This window comes from Podarcis bocagei (assembly GCF_964188305.1).
Source record: "Podarcis bocagei genome assembly, chromosome: Z".
Classification (NCBI taxonomy): Eukaryota; Metazoa; Chordata; class Lepidosauria; order Squamata; family Lacertidae; genus Podarcis; species Podarcis bocagei.
The window spans coordinates 37,479,185-37,491,443 of NC_138140.1; the positions used below are offsets into that span (position 1 = coordinate 37,479,185).

At 39.5% G+C, this 12,259-nt stretch overlaps 1 protein-coding gene across 1 annotated transcript in view; it reads right to left on the reverse strand.

The window, feature by feature from the left end:
* DIAPH2 (diaphanous related formin 2) overlaps positions 1 to 12,259 on the reverse strand; it is a 357,022-nt gene that overhangs the window by 98,490 nt on the left and 246,273 nt on the right. The window lies entirely within an intron of this gene.

Consider the following 12,259-nt stretch of genomic DNA (forward strand, 5'->3'; position numbering starts at 1 on the left):
AGTAACCCCTCCCACCATGCCAAAGCAAGGAAGAGGGAACACCCCACCCTGTCATGGCTGTGCTGGAACCACTGCTTTCTGCGATTCCAGGAGGGGACAGTTTCAGCTCCAAGGGCCAACTGAAGGTTCCCTCACTATGAGATGTGAGGCTACAGGGAACCAGGCAGGGGGCCTTTTTGGTAGTCTCACCTGCCCTGTGGAACACCTTCCCATTAGATGTCAATAAAATAAACAACTATCTGACTTTTAGAAGACATCTGAAGGCAGCCCTGTTTGGGGAAGTTTCTAATGTTTAATGTTTTACTATGTTTGATGTTTTAATTTGTTGGACGCCATCCAGAGTGGCTGGGGGAACCAAGTCAGATGGGTGGCATATAAATAATAAGTTGTTGAAATTAATCCTCAACAAATCTAGCTGCTGAGGTAACCCTTATAATTCAGTTCTCAAGGCACATTTATAATAATAATAATAATAATAATAATAATAATAATAATAATAATAATTTATTATTTGTACCCCGCCCATCTGGCTGGGTTTCCCCAGCCACTCTGGGCGGCTTCTACAGAAACCAAAAAACACTAAAATATGAATGCTTCCTTGATAAATGCCATCACCAAAACATCAGATAAGCATCTGTGTTCAATGCAAAGGTCTTATGATCTCCTTTGCAGTTAAGCCTGAAAGTATTATGATTGCTATTTGACACAGTGATAAGTGAAAAGGCCTCTTAATTCAGTAACTCAGTCAAAATCAGCAGTAAGTATTACAGTCAAACTATATAAATATATTATTTTACAAGCTCCTATTTTTATGTAGTATCCAGTCTTTCACTAGAATCCAAAAGTGTTAGCTCTTTCTTCCTAGAATACTAAGTCTTTTAATTCAAGCAGTAGGAATGAGGAAAGGAAAGCTGGCTGAGGCATATTCCAAGGCTCATTGACTTAAATAACTTCTTGCCAAAATTTTACTGTTCTTCAACACAGGGGACACTTAGGGTCTCTGCAGGAAACCTTTAATGGGCCATCTTGAAGAACAATATATGTGAGCAAATGTGCCATCATACTTTTGGTATATCTAAAAAGGTAAAGGTAAGGCACCCCTGACAGTTAAGTACAGTCGCGAACAACTCTGGGGTTGCGGGGCTCATCTTTCTTTACTGGCCAAGGGAGCCAATGTTTGTCCGCAGACAGTTTTTCTGGGTCATGTGGCCAGCATGACTAAGCCGCTTCTGGCAAAACCAGAGCAGCGCACAGAAACACTGTTTGCCTTCCTGCTGGAGCAGTACCTATTTATCTACTTGCACTTTGACGTGCTTTCGAACTGCTAGGTTGGAAGGAGCTGGGACCGAGCAATGGGAGCTCACCCCGTCGTGGGGATTCAAACCGCTGGCCTTCTGATCGGCAAGCCCTAGGCTCAGTGGTTTAGACCACAGCACCACCTGCATCCCTAGGCTTGGTATATCTAAGGTATACTAATTATATTTTTTTCATAATACAGAGAGGAACACACTGCACAGTCAACATTAACATAGTGCATTCACACACCAGCAACTACTATATTCTTGAAGTCCTTAAATGTCTTCAGACCAGGACTCATCTTTAATTCCAATCTGCAACAGAGACTTCAAAAAACCTTAAAATATTTGTCTTTTTGTTTTACTACTACTGTCCTTTCATCCCTCTTCCCTATAAAAAAAAAAAAGCTAACAGGTTTCACCTGGTGATTCTTAGATAATGGATCCAGATTTACCAGCTGAAAGACAATGCTGTGGTCCAATAAGAAATGGTATGTGCGCGCACACACACACACACACACACACACACACACACTGGCAGGGAGAGGGAAGCACCTTCACTGGCCCAGTAGATCAGCTACCCTTGTGTCCAAAGGTGTGACATAATAAATAAATTCATATCCTACCTTTTACCCAAGGATCTCTAGGTGGCATATATGGTTCTCTTCCTCCCCCTTTAATCAACTATGTGAGGTAAGTTAGGCTGAGAGACTGTGACTGGTGCAAGGTCACCCAGTGACTTTCATGGCTGAACAGGGATTTACCGCCAGCCTTCCAGGTCTAATTACTACTAACCACTACTGGGCATGAAACTGTACTCATAATCTCTTCAAGCTTTTAAAATATATATCCTTAACCATACATTTGGATTTTGTGTGCAAAGGTAGGCCAGTTAAGTGGTGTGAAATTTTTAGGCAGAATATAGAATTAACCAAAATATTGCAGAAACTGTTTGTAATTTTTAACCCATGTATCAACACTTTTTATGCTTGCATCCCAAATTGTATGCTGTGCATTATACTTCTTATACTGTACCTTATCTGCTTCTCTTTTTCAAGATGATATTGACAACAGCATGCATTGGCACCGGAAAAAAATGACATCACCACCCAACAGCTGCTAGCCTTGGGCTACATTTAATTTGACACCTGGTAAGTACTTCTGAAAAATCCCCCAAATGACTTTAAATACACTGGGAAAGCATTGCTATTTTTAGAAAATGGCAATCTGTCCTAATTTTGTTCATACACTTTTCTTAACAACTTTACAAAGTTTGGTATGAACAAGACTGAGCTAGTACTGGAGCATTACTTTCCCCACATTTTGTGTGTGCCTGTGTGCGCACATTTAAATGGCAGAAAGGTTAAAAGTGATTTGTAGCTTTTGGGATTTGTCATCTCCTTTCAGGAAGCCATTTCATGGTCAAGTATTCCTATACTCCATACCCACAGAGAAAATGCTTCATCTACAAGGGATCATCTTTAGGGCCTTATGAAATCATTTGGTTGTACTCTTTGTTTGTACTCTTTTCTACAGGCTTCCATCGTATTCTTGTACCATTTCTTGATTAGGGTCTTGACATAATTGCCCAAATAGATGGAAGCAATGGATAGTCTCGCAGTAGCTTCTTAATTATGTACTGACACTAGCAACCACATGGGAAGCAAGTCATCTGAAGCCTTCAGCAAAGCTGTTCAGCACTACTGTACCAAGTTAGCTACTTGTAAGCAGTGTTTTTTTCGGGGGCGAGGGCGCAGGTGTATGCATAGCCCTAAACATTATGTGAATCTAAGTTTGGCCTCATTAAGGGGCAGTATTTCAATATGAGTAGGAAAATGAGAGTACCCCTAAACATTTTTTAAAGAAAAAAAAAAACACTGATTATAAACCTAGTACAGTACAAAGATGGTAACAAATTGGGTGCAGTTACAGCGAAGAAGATACTACCTGCCTACAACATTCATAACTACTACAAGTAAACTTTTAAGTGGCTAGCACATAGATTACAGTCATCTAAAAGCACCACTTGCCACAATTTCATTGCTAACTAAATGTATCCTGAATGCTAAATAAATAACCTTAAGAACCAGGTTTTCTAGTAAGCATTTTTCTCCAAAAACAGTGAATAATACTCACTTTTTAATTAAAACACAGCAAGTTGTGCCCGTGCAAATAAGTGAAGCTATACCTCACATCAGTTTGTGAAAGAAGGTGAATAATTAACAGATTGCTTATGATACGTCTAGGATCAAATTAACATATTGAGAAAGAGTTGGCAAGATACAGATATGGTTCATTTTTAAAGAAATAAACACTTTTTTCAGAATTAAAATATGTTTGTCGAAGTTTTCCTTACTAAAAATGCTTAATTTAAATGTTCAGCATTATCTCAAGTGGATCTTTCAGAACAGACCTAAGTTGTTCTTCTTTTCAACCATGCAGAACACAAATACATTGGTGTAAAACAGAAATAGAAGTTGGGATATATGAATGTGGAGAACAATTGAAGGTGACAATGTATGAGGAGTACTGTATGCAAACATGATCATTCAAAAGTAATTAAACTGTAATATAATTAAAACAACATAAAAAGCAACTATACTAAAATAGCTAATAATTTAAAGAATAGTATGGAAATTATACAAAGGTCAAATGCAAAGACCAGGAATGATAGAAAACTATCATAAAAACTAATGCTGAAATGTAGCATATTTTATATAAAAAATAAAACTTTAAAAATAAGAAAATAGGCATCAGGATTCATCAAGACATTCAGTGACATGCTATACCCAAAATCCTGCCTTTATGAGAAATTTCTTTTGTTTCTCAGCCTTGCTCTTTATCTCTTGCCATGCTGATAATACATAACTCAGGGGGTCAGCAAACTTTTTCAGTAGGGGGCCAGTCCACTGTCCCTCAGACCTTGTCCCTCAGACCAGCAGGGGGCCGGACTATATATTTTTTTGGGGGGGAAGAACAAATTCCTATGCCCCACAAATAACTCAGAGATGCCTTTTAAATAAAAGGACACATTCTACTCATGTAAAACCACAATGATTCCCGGACCGTCTGCTGGCCGGATTTAGAAGGCGATTGGGCTGGATCCGGCCCCCGGGCCTTAGTTTGCCAACCCATGCAATAGAGAGTTCAAGTTTGTTTGTTTTATTCCAACTCCACCGTTACTAGACTGCATTTGATTACAACAAAACCATCATGTTTTTCTGCTGGTGGTAATTTTTCCTCAATCACCCGAGAGCTTGTGGTTGAAAGGGTGTACTGTACCTTTACTGTAAGTCTTTATGTGTCTAATTCAACAAAAGGGTCCAATTGGTTTCCTATTTTTATGCAGGAAATTGTGGGGGGGGGATGTTATTTCTCCCTGCAATTTCCCTGCCAAATGACTGAGTAGTGAAGGGCAAACCCTGTTGTCCAATTCTAAACACTTTATTTTCAACAGCTGTGGGAGCTTGTCTCATCTAGTTTCATAATCTAATACAAATTCTGAGAGATAGCCAATTTGTTTTCAGAAATATGTTTGTATTATATCTATGTTATAGTCCAACAAACTTAAGAAAAACAAGCTAATCATCACAGTGCTTGCATCCTTTTAGTGTTACTTGCCTGATCTTCCTACAAAGACTACCATGCCCCCAATAAATAACTTGAGGAACAGACTGGATACTGGAACTCACACTGGGTCGCCATGCTTGCTTTTCTGTGCATAATTTCATTTCCATACTTACAATGACATAAGAAAGGCTAGTTTCATCACGGACCCCTTTACAACCTTGGGGTTACTGTCTAAGAACAGACTTCCCTTTCATATCTGTGCCTTTTAGAACAACAGCCTCCATTGAGACTAGGGCACCATAGAGAATGTGTGTTCAGTCATCTTTGCCAATTATTTTGTTTTTGGGGCTTCAGGACCAATATCCTTTGTATGATCTTGATTTCTTCTGATTCCGAGAGCTCTGTGGCTTATCCTCTCTTAACCCTGCAGGAGCACACTGAGAAAACAGCCGCTTTAAAGCACTATTGGCAGCAATAAGAACAAAGCTGCTGCATGCACACCCTCTAAAAGAGATTAGATTATTTTCATGCAACCCTAAACTTAGTGTCTCTCCTAGCAATGTTTAGATTAGCAATGTTTTACACCAAATGTGAAAAGCCCTTAAGGAACACTTTACATGGGTCCATTGTGATTCTTGAAATAGCAGGATATTCATATTTATGACCATGTCTGGGAAATGGGCAGCTTGAATCCTGCAGCGTCACAGGGGTAAACTGGATTTTCAGTGGCACACAACATTCCTGTCTCGTTAGGTAAACCGTCTTAATGCACAGGAATGGAAGCCACAAAAAAGCTAACCAAAACTTATTTCGCATGGTATATAACAGGGGTGTCTAACTCCCAGTTCAGGAATCTGATCTGGTCCCCAAGGATTATTTTTTTCCTAGACCCCTCTGATGTTGGCTGCAAAGGCACCTAGCTAGGATGGGCAAAGCCCAGTCCCTTATTGGAGATGCAAACTGTCCCCAGCCAGCAGATTGCTCATTTGATGAGCAGAGAGAAATTTACAGCCCCCCACTCAGCTGATCTGCATGAATTAGCTGAGGAGGGATGCATGCCTGTGTGTATGCCCAAGGCTCTATATGCCTTTTGTGTGAAGGCGGGGTATGCAAGAGTGTGTACTGGATACACCCCTATACTGCCACAGTTGCCACTGGCATGCAGGCATGGAGAATTGGCCATGGTTAAATGTAGCCCTCATGACAAGAAAACAAAGCAAAGCAAAACAAAAAATTCTGCTATATAACCTTTTGGACTGTGTTAACCCTTCAAAAACACATTGAAAATCATTCTTTGAACTTTGGACAGCATTACAGTAACGAAGGAATAATTCATTTGTTTCTTTTAAAAAGATAACTAGCTTTTAGCATACGTATAAAGTAAAGGTAAAGAGATCCCTGACCATTAGGTCCAGTTGCGGATGACTCTGAGGTTGCGGCACTCATCTCACTTTACTTGCCGAGGGAGCTGGCGTACAGCTTCCGGGTCATGTGGCGCACAGAAACCCCATTTGCCTTCCCGCCGGAGCGGCACCTATTGATCTCCTTGCACTTTGACGTGCTTTGAACTGCTATGTTGGCATATAAAGTAGCCAAGATTATTTGCCTAGTTTCCCAGGAGATTGAAAATAAGATGCAGGCTTGCATTCCTGAAGCATTGTTGTTGTTTGTTTGTTTATACCACTTTGAATTGTTCTTATATCTAGATTTAAGTATTTTCTAGGACTTCAGGGTTACGTTTTGCAATATAAAAGAAGCAGGTAAAAATACCATATTCGTACACTGGACTGTTTTCAGAAGATGTGCAACATCCAAAAACACTTGCGGAATCTACCTGTAATGGGATGATTAGCTGCTTGTGCGTAAAATCGTGCTCCCTCAGAGTTTGTGCGACTCCACAAACCTCCGTGTGTGACAGAGCTCCACAACCATGTCTGCTCTTAGTCACTCGTAGAGTCTGACAGTGGCTGTCTGCGGAAGCGTTTCCAGCAAAGAAGCTCCTTAACGGAAACGCGTCTCCTGGACTCACGGCGTGACAGTTTCCGGCGAGGTGTGGGTCTCCCTATGGGAGACTCAGATACCTCCCCACTGTTCTCGCTGGAAGCGTCTCTGAGCCCTCCCTCCTGCTCGCATTCCCTCAGAGATTCACTCCTCCCCCTGCTGGTTCCTGCCTCAGCTGTTGAGTCTCTTTCTTCCTCCCTGAGACCCTCCACCGCCTGATGCTCCGATGGCAGTTCCCTGACACTACCATATTAATTTAGCAGAATTAAAAATAAAAATGGATAATAACATTTCAGGTCAGGTTTTCATAATGAACACATCTTTTAAAGTAAGTTGAGAAAAATATCTCAGTCTACTGCTATACATTGGTAGAGTTCACCACTCTACTTTTATATTATAATAATCAAATTCCAATGTGGATAAGTTAGAATACAGGAATTCTAAATCCATGGATAAAGACTTCCCAATATTTTTCTTCTCTTTGCATAAATAAAATTGATCACACATTCTTACAGCACATAATTCAGTAATTAAGGAATCTCTGCTTAAGTAATATAAGGAATTTCTAGACTGATGAAGAGAAAGCTGCAGATATTCTATTTAAAATATCAAATTGATACTATCAAGTTGAAGTCTACTGAAATCATTGTCAAAAGCTGTAAAGTCTATTTCTTAAATAGAATAAATCTGTGTAGTTGCAAATTGGGATTGTCACTTGTGGCTTTCTCTCTGATACTGCTCAAAGTTCTCATTTTTTTTCATTTATAGAAAAGTGGTAATGTAAGCCAACAGATGGAATTATTACCTTTCTTTGAGTTTGATGCATTCTGTAACATTTTTTTTTAATGAAGCACAACTCTGGCTTGTGTGCCATAAGTGACATTGCAACTTTCTGTCTATTACTGTTTGGTTTACAATGCAACTTTAATGTAAGCTTGCAAAACTTGTGTCCCACTAAACCAAATATATCATGCAAACTCATTTTTTGGCAGTCCCAGACAGGGAGCAAAACCAGGAAGCTTCCTGAGATCCTGATGCAAGTGCTTGTGTTGAAATGTGTGCAAGTATAGCTCAACTCATCTAACAAATAAGTTTCAAAAAGTGAAGAAAGATACAGCCAACAGATATGTTTCTCCCATTTAGTGAAAGCTCTTTGTGGCATCTTGTGGACTTATGAAAGTATTTCTGTGCAGAGAGAGTATCTGGCACTTTACTGTCAAGTTGCATGGGAAGAAAGGGAGGTGAACATGAAACAGGTGTCCCAGGATGCCTTCAGGAGCTGATGAGAAGCTCTCTCAGGAGCACTCTGAATGAAAGCTAAGCAGACAGAAATAAGCAAAGGGACTTAACTTGCAGTGGAGCATCTGTACTATAAAGTGTGTGGATGTAACACCTATGGTTCAATAAAGATGAAATCTACTGCTTCCTTACCTTCATTCAAAGGTACTTGCTACAATGCATTTCCCTACTCCTAACCTAGATTATTTCCAGACTATTTTCATGTGTAAAAATATTCACTTTATATGTGTGTGTGTGTGTGTGTGTGTGAGAGAGAGAGAGAGAGAGAGAGAGAGAGAGAGCAAATGACAAGGATTTACAAGTTGTAGATGATCCTGTATAAGATCACAAAATTGCACAAAACCTAAAAAACATTTAAGGCTAATTCCATACACCGAAATGGAACCATCAGATACTCACACACCAACCTGTGAAATCCAGACTAACATGTGCCACAAGAAGAGAGAAACTACTGCAAGGAGTGCCTACAGAGCAATTGCTCAAGTGAAGGCAAGGTTAGGGGGCACAAAGCAGTGTTGTGTCCATAATGTTTCTATGCCTGCTATACTGTTCTCTCTCAGTTGTTCTTCTTGAAAGACACAGTCCAACGAGCCACTTATCAGTTGAAGAACACATTTGTGAAATGCTCTCCCCAGGGAGGCTAAAGATATGTAAGGAAGGCGCCAGAAGAAAACATTTCTCTTTAACCAAGCCTTTGGCTGACTGAACATTCCATGACCTTTTAAATGGAGGTGGGCATTATTCATTTGTTTTGCTTTTGTTTTATTGTGTAGTTTGTATTTTCATTTTGTATTTTTATGTTTGGATGTGATCTTCAGATAAAGGATGGTATACAAATTTTATTAATAATGCTAATACCACCAAATTGTGTTTCTGTGACAGCCAACACTATACCCCGCCTATGGAGTCCATTTGGTGCATTCTGCTACTAATAATCAGGTGTAAAGTAGAGAAGTATAGAGGAAACAAGTGATGTCTAGGCATCTTAGAATCAGATAATTATTTACAAATGGCTTAGGTGCATGGTAAAGCTAAAGTTTATGCTGTGAACATTGTCTCTTCTATCTTCTAATGCTGTGGTAATGGGGTGTATCAGCTGTATGCATCTGTAAGCGGAAGGCAATACTGACAAATTTAGCTATAACTAGGGTTTCTTTGCACTGGACTGTTAAAAAGGCATGAACATGTTGCATTCATTGTGTAAAGGGCTATCAGGGCCAGCCCAGTACATTTTAGCACCTGTGGCAAACCACAAAATGACGCCCTCCCCCCCCCCACTCCCCGCCAGAGAACAATGAGTGAGTGAAGATTGAGATCATGAATGGGGTTGGGTAAAGATTTACATTGGGAACAAGGGTGGGAAAAGAGCATCAGCACCTCCTATTCACCAAGAAGCCACTGTAAAGATGGCATGAGAGGGGGGTTGCCAAGGAGGCATGGATTCAGCCTCCAAGGAATGGTGTTGATGCCACTGTGGCAGTGGCAGCAGGCAATTCATTCCTGGGAGGCTGGATCTGCTGTCCCTGTGAATCCTGTTGCCTCATGGGTGGGCCAACCTTGAGCACAGGGAAGCTATTAACAATAATGTCATTGTTAATATTCATATATATATGAGCTTATTAAGTGACTTGTGATTCAGCTTTTTTGATTCAAATGTTTTTTCAAAAGTAAAGTACCTTGACATCCCAGATAGTTGTCAGTCCCCTGTAATGAACTCCATTCCACTGTCTTCATCTGTGCTAAGGGAATGTTAATATACCTTTCAAAACAATTAAATCAATACTAATTGTGACTGAAGCAGCTCATTCTTCCATTTATCCTTGCACTGCTAGTTAAAAAGTAATTTTAATTGTCATGGTAATCAGATATAATGGAGACATTAAATAAAATTTGCATCAAAATTACTGCCATCGAATTTGCTCATCTTAAAAGGCTATGTATTTATTGTGTCCCCCCCACTCCACACACACACACACACACACACACAATTGTTATGTATGCTGAGTTACACATACAGTTCACTATAGCAGATATTCAGATCAAATGTGCACTTGTTAACAGGAAGGCTGTTAAAAGTGTTTCAAATTCTTGCCATTATTCAATCCTTTCCCTGGCCATTGGACTGCCAGATGAGATCGTTTCTTATATGTCCTTTGACAAAAAGATGCTAACGGGCAATTAACCCTTTTGAACATAGCACATTATGTAAAGCAACTCAGCTTTACATTACGCAATTTTTTTATTAATGCCTCCTTTAGGGTCCAGTGTCAAAAAGTCATGGTGGATATCTAATTGGGACATAGAGATAGATGATAAGCAGTGAAATACTCTATGGAAAAAGCCTCCATACAGGTCTTTGCCGGCTCAAACTTTCTTTAATGTTAGTACATGCCTGGCACCTTACTCTGCAACAGCTTCTGTTTGTGCACCTAGGTATATCATCAGAGGGGCTGCCACACAGTTGGCACCTATAAGCACATGTGGTAGGATGTCCTAAGGTTGAATTTTGGAATAAGGTGTTTTCTGAAATCTCTTTAATAACTAACTAAACTTTTGATGCATCTTTCCACTTGTGCTTTTGAAACTATATATGGAAACAGAACAGGACTTGGAATGTAAGTCACAACAGCAGCCCAGAGCTCCACTGCCAAATCCTGGAAGCTCTTCAATCTTAATAATTTGGATTGCTGATAATCTAGTCTGGCAACTTGTCTGCCTTGAAAATATATCTCATGAACTAAAGGTTTCTAAAGAGTGGATCTCGGAATACTGGGTTTTTAAAATTGTTTTTGCTATATGACATGATTTATTTCTTATACGAATATAGCCACTCAATGTCATCTAAGACTTTATATAAACATTGTCCTCAATAAAGATGTAATTCACAGGTGAAGAATACTTTTATTTTTACATATCTCATTTGTAAAAGGGAATCTTTGTGTGAGTCAATACTTCATTATTCATTTTGTAATCCAGCCAGTAATGCTTTAAGGTTATTTTTTTTTATTACTTGTTTTCTTTAGTTCTGTTATGTTTGTAGTTTTTAACAAAATCAACAAAATATTAAAAGTGGGGAGAAATTCAAAGTGGAAGTAAAATAAATAGCAAAATTTAAACATGGAAATGGTCTGAATATAGTGTCATGATGCTGTCAGGCACGGAATGTCCAGAGTGACACTGACAAGTTAGGGAAAGTTATGTCAATCAATCCTACATCTCTCAGGTACTCCTAGGTGTGCACCAAATGAGGCAGTTGTTGCAACAAAGAGCCCCCACACTCGACCTCTACTTATGTATCTCCCCTTTCTGAGCTATGCCTTTTGCTCCTCCCGCTTCAATCTCTTCTGGTTCTGGGAGACAGTGGAGAAGGAAGGGTGGGGGCAGGAGGAGGAGGAGGTGTGAGAGCCCATAGCCCAACCTATCTCTTACCTCCTCAACAGGTAATATAAATTGGGAAGGGTAAAAAAACAAGCAAGGGGCTATGCTTTGTGATAGGCATCATACAAACAATAGCTACAGCATTAGAGAAAAGCTTGGGTGCAGCAGCATGTATTCTTTTCTCTTTTTTAGAGCCTTGAGTCAAACAGCAAACCACTAGCTCATTTGTGCAATATTAGACTATGAATCTAAGGTGCTGCCTTTCTCTAAAATAGAAAAAGGATACTTTAATGTGCAATGTTTTTATTCCAAAACTCATCTAATTGGTTCAAATTCTGAGAAGTCCTGTTGCCTCAATTCACCCTAATTATAAGGCTTGTTCTAGCATTCAACTAATACACCTTGGCACCTTACATAAGATTTGTCAAGAGAGAAATGTTGTTATTTTTGCTAGAACTGAATCCTGTCAGATTTGCTCACTGGGTAGAAAAGACAAGTCACAGTCACACACTGAGCATTTTTATGTGTTTTATGATTGGGATGGATTAAGCTCTGCCTCACAACAGAACTGAAATGATCACAGAAGGGAGAACAGCAAACTGCAGGGTGAAGTAATCTCTCGTTCAATCTAATTCATATTTGTGTCATCTCTCTTCTCCGTTTCAGGAACCCAAAGGGATGGAAAATAAAGCATGCATTTCAACTGTCTTTTGGAA